Raw genomic sequence first — 9,906 nt, 5'->3', positions numbered from 1 at the left:
TGTGGCCCTTGGAACATGGATTGGCTCTTGCAACCACAAGAACACGGCTGCACACACAGTCACTGCGCCCAAGCCAAACACTAATGCGTTCTTTCTCACTCCCAGCAAATTCTCGTCTCTGTCTGATAACTTATCACTGCTCTCCATGCCAAAGAGATTATTTTATCTTGGGTGCTAGTATTTGGGTGCTGTATTTACTCCTTTATTATTGGATCACTACCGGTTTCGTGGCACTAAAAGCCACATCTTCAAATGAAAATTGAACTAAAACATTAGAGGTGAAAAGCTCGGAACTTTAACTTCCACAGTGTCCAAACTACTCTGTCTGAACAAAATATTCTGACACCCATATCTAATGCAGAATCGATAATTAGATTTAATGACAGGTGGATCGATCCTCCAGAATAAAAGGAGGCCGTGAGTATGGTCACTAGCGAAACAGAACAGCAGAGTGGGTCGGTCAGGAGCGATGACTTCTGACGTGGAGTACCCATTGGATGTCACCTGAGTCAGCAGTCCACCATAGTAATTTCAACCCTTCTTAAATTGTTCAGACTGACTATCGGTGATATGACGGCGTAGATGAAATGCGAAGGAATAACCAGAGTCTGTCGCCGGCCGCGGTGGTCTGGAGGTTCTAGGCGCTCAGTCCGGAGCCGCGCGACTGCTACGGTCGCAGGTTCGAATCCTGCCTCGGGCATGGATGTGTGTGATGTCCTTAGGTTAGTTAGGTTTAAGTAGTTCTAAGTTCTAGGGGACCGATGACCTCAGTTGTTAAGTCCCATGGTGCTCAGAGCCATTTGAACCATTTTTTGAATAACCCGATCAGGCATACCTCATATTCTGACAGTCAGGGACCGTCGAACGTTGCGGAGGGCGATTGTAAAAATCACATGAAATCAGAGGAAGCAATCATTCCTGAGTTCCAAAGATCTACAAGCTGTCCAGTTACCACAGTGACTATGCGGAGTTGTCGACTAGCTCCTCATAAGCGACTCATGTCCTTAGTCAATGCCAAAGAGTGGTGCCAGTGGACAGTTGACTGAAAACGAGGGGTTTGGAATGATGAATCACGCTATACCCTATTTTTCTAATTTCGTAGCTGACAGTGATTTTTGTACTTGATAAATCTGACGTTGCGTCGCGGTTAAAGGTTCCCCTGTAGCTGGCTGGATAAATTAGTTCAAATGTTGGAAGAAGACTAGGGTGTATCACTTCCAACGGAACCTTGCGTCGTAAAGAAAGCACTGCCGTGTTTAAACGAGCCTCCTTGTGGAAATGGACTTGCCTTTTCTGTATTATTTTTTACAGACTTCGAGTAATTAGCAATTTTTTCCTGTTGCGATGTCGACATGTACTGCGTAACGGGATAAGGTATCAAATATGGCTTTCCTCCGTCATCTTATTCTTCCAGCCACCCTCTGCAGCACTTTGGCATAATTTTTTAACACGCAGTACTTTCATCCCAGCTATTCTTTAACTAAGCCTTCACCAGCAAACCATAACAGTGCCCACTGAACACTGAAACCTTAATGGAAGACCACGTAACGCGTTACGGTGAACACTAACGTAACTGCCACCAAGGAATTGTGGTGAATTCTAGCTTGACAGAAGAGCCTTGAGACGAATTGAATAAAAACTCCGTGTCACCCTATCTGCGAAACTAATGCTCGTTATGGAGGATATTGGGATAATGCTCGGTCATAAGGCAGCACCTGTGACGCAATGGTTTGCGGATAATAACATACCTGGAGTGCACTCTCCCACCCACTGTACCGACATGCACGCATAGGAACATCTTTGATAAGGGTTAGAAAGTTGACTTCGCACCAGACCCCATCGTCCAACACCACTATTTCATCTGGCATCAGTTCTTGAAGAAACATTGGCTGGCATTCCTCCAAGACATTTAGACACCTCTGTCCCCAACAGAGTCCAAGGCGTCATAAAAGCGAAGGTTGGACACACGCCATATTAACGTCCATCAATACACTAGTAGGCCTCCGGGTACTTCTGATCAGGTAGTGTATTTTCGAATTTTTTCGAGTCTTGTGTGTGTGTGTGTGTGTGTGTGTGTGTGTGGGTGTGTGTGTGAGTGTGTGTGTGTGAGTGAGTGTGTGTGAGTGAGTGTGTGTTTGTGTGAGTGTGTGTGAGTGAGTGAGTATGTGTGTGTGTGTGTGTGTGTGTGTGTGTGTGTGTGTGTGTGTGTGTGTGTGTGTGTGCAGAGGTGTAGAGAGGGGGACAAAGTTGAGTACTACATTTCGTAGTAATGAAAACAAATTGATCAGTGTTTTAGGAGTGCAAGACCTGGGCCATTATCTTGATATATCCCTTTCTGTACAGCTAGATGTTTAGAGTGTTCGATGATACATTAGTGTACCTGTATTCACAAGGAGATAAACGTTGTGCATAATTTCGCACCAGAGGGTAGGCTACTATGCACCATATTTACTGTGGTAAAAAACAAATCTTTCGCTTCAATTTCCATTTACAGAACCGTGTGAACAGCGTAAGATATCATTCGTTTGGTGGTACGACGTAAGAGGGTTATTCAAAAATTAGGGAACGTTTTGGCATTAAAAAAAACTAAGTACAAGAAAGTAAAATGGTTCAAATGGCTCTGCGAACTATGGGAGCTAACTTCTGAGGTCATCAGTCACCTAGAACTTAGAACTACTTAAACCTAACTAACCTAAGGACATCACACACATCCATGCCCGAGGCAGAATTCGAACCTGCTACCGTAGCGGTCGCGCGGTTCCAGACTTTAGCGCCTAGAACCGCTCGGCCACACCGGCCGGCTTACAAGAAATACATTTTATTGTATACATTTGAAAGACCGACACCATATTACTTTTTCACATTGTCACCAAACACATTGAGGTACTTATCATAGCGGCGGACAAGAAAGACCTTCGTCGTAAAATTCTGCCGCCTGAGACTTCAGCCAGTGAGTCACGCCCGCCTGGAGTTCCGCGTCGTCATCAAACCGCTGCGTTGCAAGCCAGTTCCTCATCTCAGCAAACAAGTGGAAATCGCTTGGTGCAAGATCGGGGCTTTAGGGCGGATGAGGGAAAATTTCGCATTTGAATGAATGATGGAGTTCTTTACTGCGGTTTTCCATGTGAGGTCAAGCAGTGTCGTGCAAAAACAAAATTTTGGACGTCAGCTTTCCTTGACATTTGTTTTGAACTGCTCTTCTAAGGCTGTGCATCGTTTGCCAGTACCGGGCAGAATTTATGGTTGCTCCACGTTCGAGAAAATCAATAAGAAGCACACCTTGGCTGTCCCAAACCTCTGTCGCCATCAACTTCCTTGCTGACAAGGTTTGCAAACATTTTCTTGGTTTTTTGGGGGACCTTGCGTGCCCCCACTCCATGGACTGTAATTTTGTCTCGCAGCTGGTGTCTCGTCATCATTTACGATTCGATCTATTAACGAATCACCATGTTTGTGGTAGACATCCTGAAATGTCAACGTTGCCCCCATTCGCTGTTCTTTATGGTGCTCTGTAAGCATTTTGGGCACTCATCGTGCACAAAATTTGTGGTAGCCTAGCTTTTGAGTGACAATTTTAAACAACAAAGTCCGCGAAACTTGTGGAAAAGAAAGAGAAAGCTCCGTTATTGTGAAGCGACGGATTTCACGAATCGTTTAATCAACTTTATCGACAAGATCGTTAGTCACAATGGTCGGGCGTCTACTCTTCTCTTCATAATGATCGTTGGTTCGGCCATTTTTAAACCGAATGCACCATTTCCGCACGAAATATTCACTCATTACGTTGTTTTCATACACTTAGTACAGTTCACGATATTTTTCTATAGGTTTTAGGTTTTTGCCAACTAAAACCGTATCACAGGCTGCATCTCACAACTAGCGGGATTTTAGATTGCAGCACACATTTCAATTTCGAATATCGAAAAAACCAGACGCGCAGAGACGTTCCCGTTCTCGCAGATGGATGCCGACTGAGTTTCCGAGCACGCACCTACCAAAATATACGCGATCGGCGCGCCTAGCGACGTCAGACGGAATCGTTCCCTACTTTCTGAACCTGTTCGCACAATTTCCTGCAAAGTTAAATATGGTGTAAGATAGGGATGTAGTCTCTCGCCCTTACTGTTCAATCTATACGTCGAAAAAGCAACGAGGAAAATAAAAGAAAGTGTTACTGTTAAGGTTCCCTGATGGCATTGCTATCATTAGTGATACTGAAGAAAAATTACAGGATCGGATGAATGAATGGTCTAAGTACAGAGTATGGATTGAGAGTAAGACGAAAGAAATGAGAAGTAGCAGAAATGAGAACAGCGAGAAACTTAACATTAGAATTAGGGATCGCGAAGAAGACAAAATTAAAGATTTGCGATACCTAGGCAGCAAAATAATCTATGATGGACGGAGCAGGGACGACATAAATAGGACAGTTCTGGCCGAAAGATGTCAACTGGTATCAAACATAGGGCTTAATTTGGGGAAGGAATTGTTGAGGATTTACTTTTGGAGTACAGTGTTGTGTGACAGTGAAACCTGGACTAAGGGAAAACCGAAACAGAAGAGAATCGAAGCATTTGAGATTTGGTGCTTCAAACGATTGTTGAAAATTAGGTGGACAGAGAAGGTAAGGAGTGAGGAAGTCAGCCGCAGAATCGGCGAGGAAAATAAGATGTGGAAAACACTGACAAGAACAGGGCACAGGACCTGTTTAGCCATTCGTGAATAATTTCAATGGTATTACAATGAACTGTAGAGGGTAAAACATGTAGAGGAAGACAGAGATTGGGATACATCTAGTAAATAATTGAGAACTTATGTTGCAAGTGATACTCGGACGGTAACGGTTGGCACAGGTAGTATTAAAAATAAAAATAAAAAACAAAAATAAAAATAAACTGTGGGCTCTCACGTAGGCTCTCACGTATCTGACGTTGACTGCTCTGAAAAGCTGTGAACCACCAGAGGATGGACGAGTGATATTGGCAATGTTCTGTAAGCACTAGGTCTTGTGTAGTCGACAATACCTCTCGAGAAAATGTACTCATCAATGCACGCTGTTCTCCTCTCTTCAGTGGCAACATTTCTTGATGATAACTGATCAGATAGTACGGGAACTTACATAGGAAGCATTCCATCTCTCGATTGTAGCCCTCCCACGGACAGAAATGAGCATTCACTGAAATATAGGGTGATTTGGCCACGCCATTTCCTATAAAAGCAAGCTATTGCATTACGACTCAGACGAGGAATTCACTAGGAATGGAAGGAAACAACTGTAGCAATAAGTCAAAGCCTCCATAAAGTACTCAATACTTGTTTCTTTTTTAATATTAATATGGAAAGTCTACATCGTGATGAGGATTCAGATTTTTCTTCGGATTTTAGTGATTCAATCTCTGGTTATAAATCGGATAACGACTTTTCGACAAATATCCTATTCGTCAGTTTTAGGCAAAATGCCGGCCGGTGTGGCCGTGCGGTTCCAGGCACTTCAGTCTGGAACCGCGTGACCGCTACGGTCGCAGGTTCGAATCTTGCCTCAAGCATGGATGTGTGTGATGACCTTAGGTTAGCCAGGTTTAAGTAGTTCGAAGTTCTAGAGGACTGATTACTACAGATGTTAAGTCCCATAGTGCTCAGAGCCATTTCAACCATTTTAGGCAAAATGTCTAGTTCTTATAGAAGAGACTTTCCATAAATTATTTTGAAGGAGTATCGAACTGACCAGTAACGTGCTTCTGAAAGAGCTTATCACGACCTATGACGAGGGATATGGTAGTAGAGGTACCGAGACCGGGTTTGCAGTCCTGTTGGTGGCTGCTTATTTCTTCCGCTGTCTGTGCCACTCTCAGGTGAGAGCTTTCTTGTCGAATTTTGGAAGCAATATCCCACGTATAAATTTCTTGGGAACAGATACTCTGTTAATTAGTTTCTCATTTGTTCTTATTTCCAACCCATCCTTCCTCACAGCTTTTCAAAACGCACTGGCACGATACAGTACTTACATCTGTTTAAATTGCAACATATTCCTTTGTTGATGCTGTCTTGTGCTAGTAAAGCCCTATCTGTCTGCTAGAAGCCAACGCCAGTTCAATGTGAGACATAGTTTCGCTTCTAGCCAATGCAGTGGTGTCTACACTTCAACTCAGTACTGTGAATACCTCTCTATGAAATAGTACAGTAACAATTACTTTTATAAATTAATAAATTATACATTTGCCAGAGTTCTAAAACAACATATAGGAAACATTAAAGAAAATGATAAGCTGCAAATAAATGTTTAGAACTGTATGTAAGAAAATGCACATTGCTGTTGTAGTATTTAATGATGTATTTATCGCGAGGGATCCATTTCGGTTGTCTTGCTATCTTCAGAACATCTGCGAAAGTTACACATTTTTTTTTTATTTTCCGATACTCAAATTTGGTACTTATGTCCATATATAATCACAAGAAATACATAATGGAACTAATATCGCAGCAATCTGATTTAGTTAATGTCTCTAAGAGATATATTCTATGACGCTGTCCCATCGCAAAGCAAAGTTTAAAATTCTCGTATTAATTAGTCTGTGGAAAATTTTAAATATTTTTTCAGTCCAGAAGCTGGCGTCAGAGGTTCTAAACGATTTTTCACGGAACACAGTTTGAAGTGAATTTTGCGTATTGGGTGGTTCAAATGGCTCTAAGCACTATGGGACTCAACATCTGAGGTCATCAGTCCCCTAGGCTTAGAACTACTTAAACCTAACTAACCTGAGGACATCACACACATCCATGCCCGAGGCAGGATTCGAACCTGCGACGGCAGCAGCAATGCGGTTTCGGACTGAAGCACCCAGAATCGGTCGGCCACAGCGGCTAGCAGTTATAGTCTTCAAGTGGTATTTGTCAACTTCGCACTGAGGATGCCAAATACTTTATGCGTGCTCATGTGTTCTTGTTGTAATTCCTCTGGAGAGCACATTTTACTTCTATCTTGGAGTAACTCTTGCAGAATATTTCTCGGAGTCGCGGGATGACTTTTCTTGTCGCTAATGGTTTGGGCTCACAGGAAATGGAACTTATATTGAATTAACCAGAGCTGTTCTTTGCACGCACCATTAGCAAATAGCAGAGGAGGGTTGAGGAGCGAGTGAGTGTTTGTGGTAGCCGCTGTGACCTCCAAAACACACAAGCTGGTTTGCAGGATATAAATGTAGACTAAGATGTCAGTCCGTACCAGGAAAAGGACAAATCTGGTACCTGAAGGAAGAGAGACTGTCACTGACGATTACACCTGTGGTAAACGCTACGACGTAGATTCATATTCTGCGAACATGCATTAACGTCAGCTGTTTGTGGCACATGAAAATTTGCGCAGAAAACAGGAATTGTACGAGAATAAGGGTTGTGACATGTGGAAGTTTGGTCGTCCTGGAGGCATGGTCGGATAACCGAAGTGGTTAAGGTGGTCATTCGCTGTAAGGGGAAAATCCATGTTTGAGTCCTAGTCCGGCACAAATTTCCATGTTTCGCAAACAGGTGACGTCACTGTACAGTCTCAATACATGAAGCTATTTAGTAATGTTGGTTGTAAGTTAAGAGTGATGCACAATAATGTGGCTGGAATTATTGGTGAACAACTGGTCGATATACAACTCGTGTGTGGCTTCGCTCGGTGAAATGGAAGAGCATCAAGACGAAGCTGTGCTCAGCTATTCCAGCAGAGACTACAACCACAAAAGAATAGTTTTGCACCTGTGCATAAGCGCCCGAAACATCACACGCGTCTGTGTAAGAACTGGAGGTACTAGTACTGCGACAGATGACAGGACGCACGAACTGGAAGAGAATTCGTACATGCTACTATTGTGCCCTCAGATGTCGGCACGTTGCACGAGTACTGAACACAAAACAAACAACTATTTTGAAAATCGTTCATAAATACCAACTGTGCCCATATGATCCACAGAAGTAGAATTAAATGCAGCCACCAGACTTCTCATCGCGAGTGGTGCTTGAAAATTGGTTATTACAGCGGTGTACGGAAAATTATATTTATAGGAGACGGCAGATGCATCGCTAGGAACAACCATTATGGAACGACAAAAAGCCACGTGCACTGGTATGTCGATCCAGCAATAGAAGGTCGAAGATGGTGTGTCGGTTGAATTGTCAACCATTATTGATTGGACCTTACGTACTTCCAGATAAAGTAAACACATTTACAAAACATTCCTTCAACGTGTTGCTACATAGCTACTGTAAGATGAAGAAACGTCAGTTAAATGCTTTCAATGACGGCTGCTCGGTACACTTTGCACTTGACGTAAAGAACTACTCTGATGCACAGTTTACAGAGTCATTGATTGGTCGCACTGGACCCGTTTTATGGCCAGCTCGATAACCAGGCGTGACGCCAATGAACTACTACTTCTGGGGGCTTGTGAAGAGAGTAGTGTACCAGAGACGGATCGATACTCTATGGACTTGGTTTCTAGGATTTTGAAGCTGTGGAAGAAATACGGCAAACTCACAGAATTCTTGAGCTTGTAAGGCTGTCGGTGGTACGCCGCTGTGCACTTTATCGTGGTCATGGCGGCAAACTTTTCAACAGTATCTGGAAGGGGTTCACATTAATTACGTACTGTACTGTTCACTGACAGAGTAGATTAAACACACTGCGACGAAAGTGCACGTGTTTGGTCGGGGGATTGTTGCATTACTCGGATTTTTGTGTTACACGTTTTGGTGATTGCATATTGGAGCCTCATTAATTGTTGGAGAGGTATTTTGACAGAAAGAAAGGCTGTGGGGAAAAAAAACTGTATAAATCGAATTACATTGTGTGCAAAACTTAAGGACAGAAGTAATATTCGAATTATGTGTCATTTAAGTAAAATAGCTCTATGAAACATGGTCCTTATATAGAAAGGATCGCTACAGTATAGACAGAAGATAACTGAAAGGAATAGACCATGAGATGAATAGAAATGCTGCTTTTACACTGAGGCGCCAAAGAGTTATGTAAAAAGGCAGAATACGGCGCTGCGGTCGGCAACGCCTATATGAACAAAAAGTGTCCGGCGCATCTGTTAGATCCGTTACTGCTGCTAAAAGTGGTTCAGATGGCTCTGAGCACTATGGGACTTAACATCTGAGATCATCAGTCCCCTGGAACGTACAGCTACTTAAACCTAACTAACCTAACGACATCACAAACATCCATGCTCGAAGCAGGATTCGAACCTACGACCGTAGCGGTTGCGCGCTTCCAGACTGAAGCGCCTAGAACCGAAGCACCTAGAACCGCTCGGCCACGTAGGCCGGCGTTACTCCTGCTACAATGGCAGGTTATCAAGAGTGAGTTGAACGTGGTGTTATAGTCGGCGCACGAGCGATGGGACATAACATTTCCGAGGCAGCGATGAAATGAGGATTTTCCCGTACGACCATTTGACTAGTGTACCGTGAATATCAGGAATCCGGTATAACAACAAATCTCCGACATCGCTGCTGCCGGAAAAAGATCCTGCAAGAACGGGAACAACGACGCCTGACGAGAATCGTTCAACGTGACAAAAGTGCAATGTTTCCGCATTTTGCTGCAGATTTCAATGCTGGACCATCAAAAAATATCAGCATGCGAATCATTCAACGGCTTTCGGAGCCGAAGGCCCACTCGTGTACCCTTGATGATTGCATGACACACATCTTTATGCCTCGCTTGGGCACGTCAATACCGACATTCAACTGTTGATGACTGGAAACCTGTTGCCTTGTCGGACGAGTCTCATTTCAAATTTTATCGAGCGCATGGACGTGTATGGGTATGGACACAACCTCATGAATCCATGGACCCTGCATGTCAGCAGGGGACTCCTCAAGCTGGTGGAGGCTCTGTAATGGTGTGGAATGTGTGCA

The sequence above is a fragment of the Schistocerca gregaria genome, chromosome 7 (genome assembly GCF_023897955.1).
Source record: "Schistocerca gregaria isolate iqSchGreg1 chromosome 7, iqSchGreg1.2, whole genome shotgun sequence".
NCBI lineage: Eukaryota > Metazoa > Arthropoda > Insecta > Orthoptera > Acrididae > Schistocerca > Schistocerca gregaria.
This window is presented reverse-complemented; position numbering follows the sequence as displayed.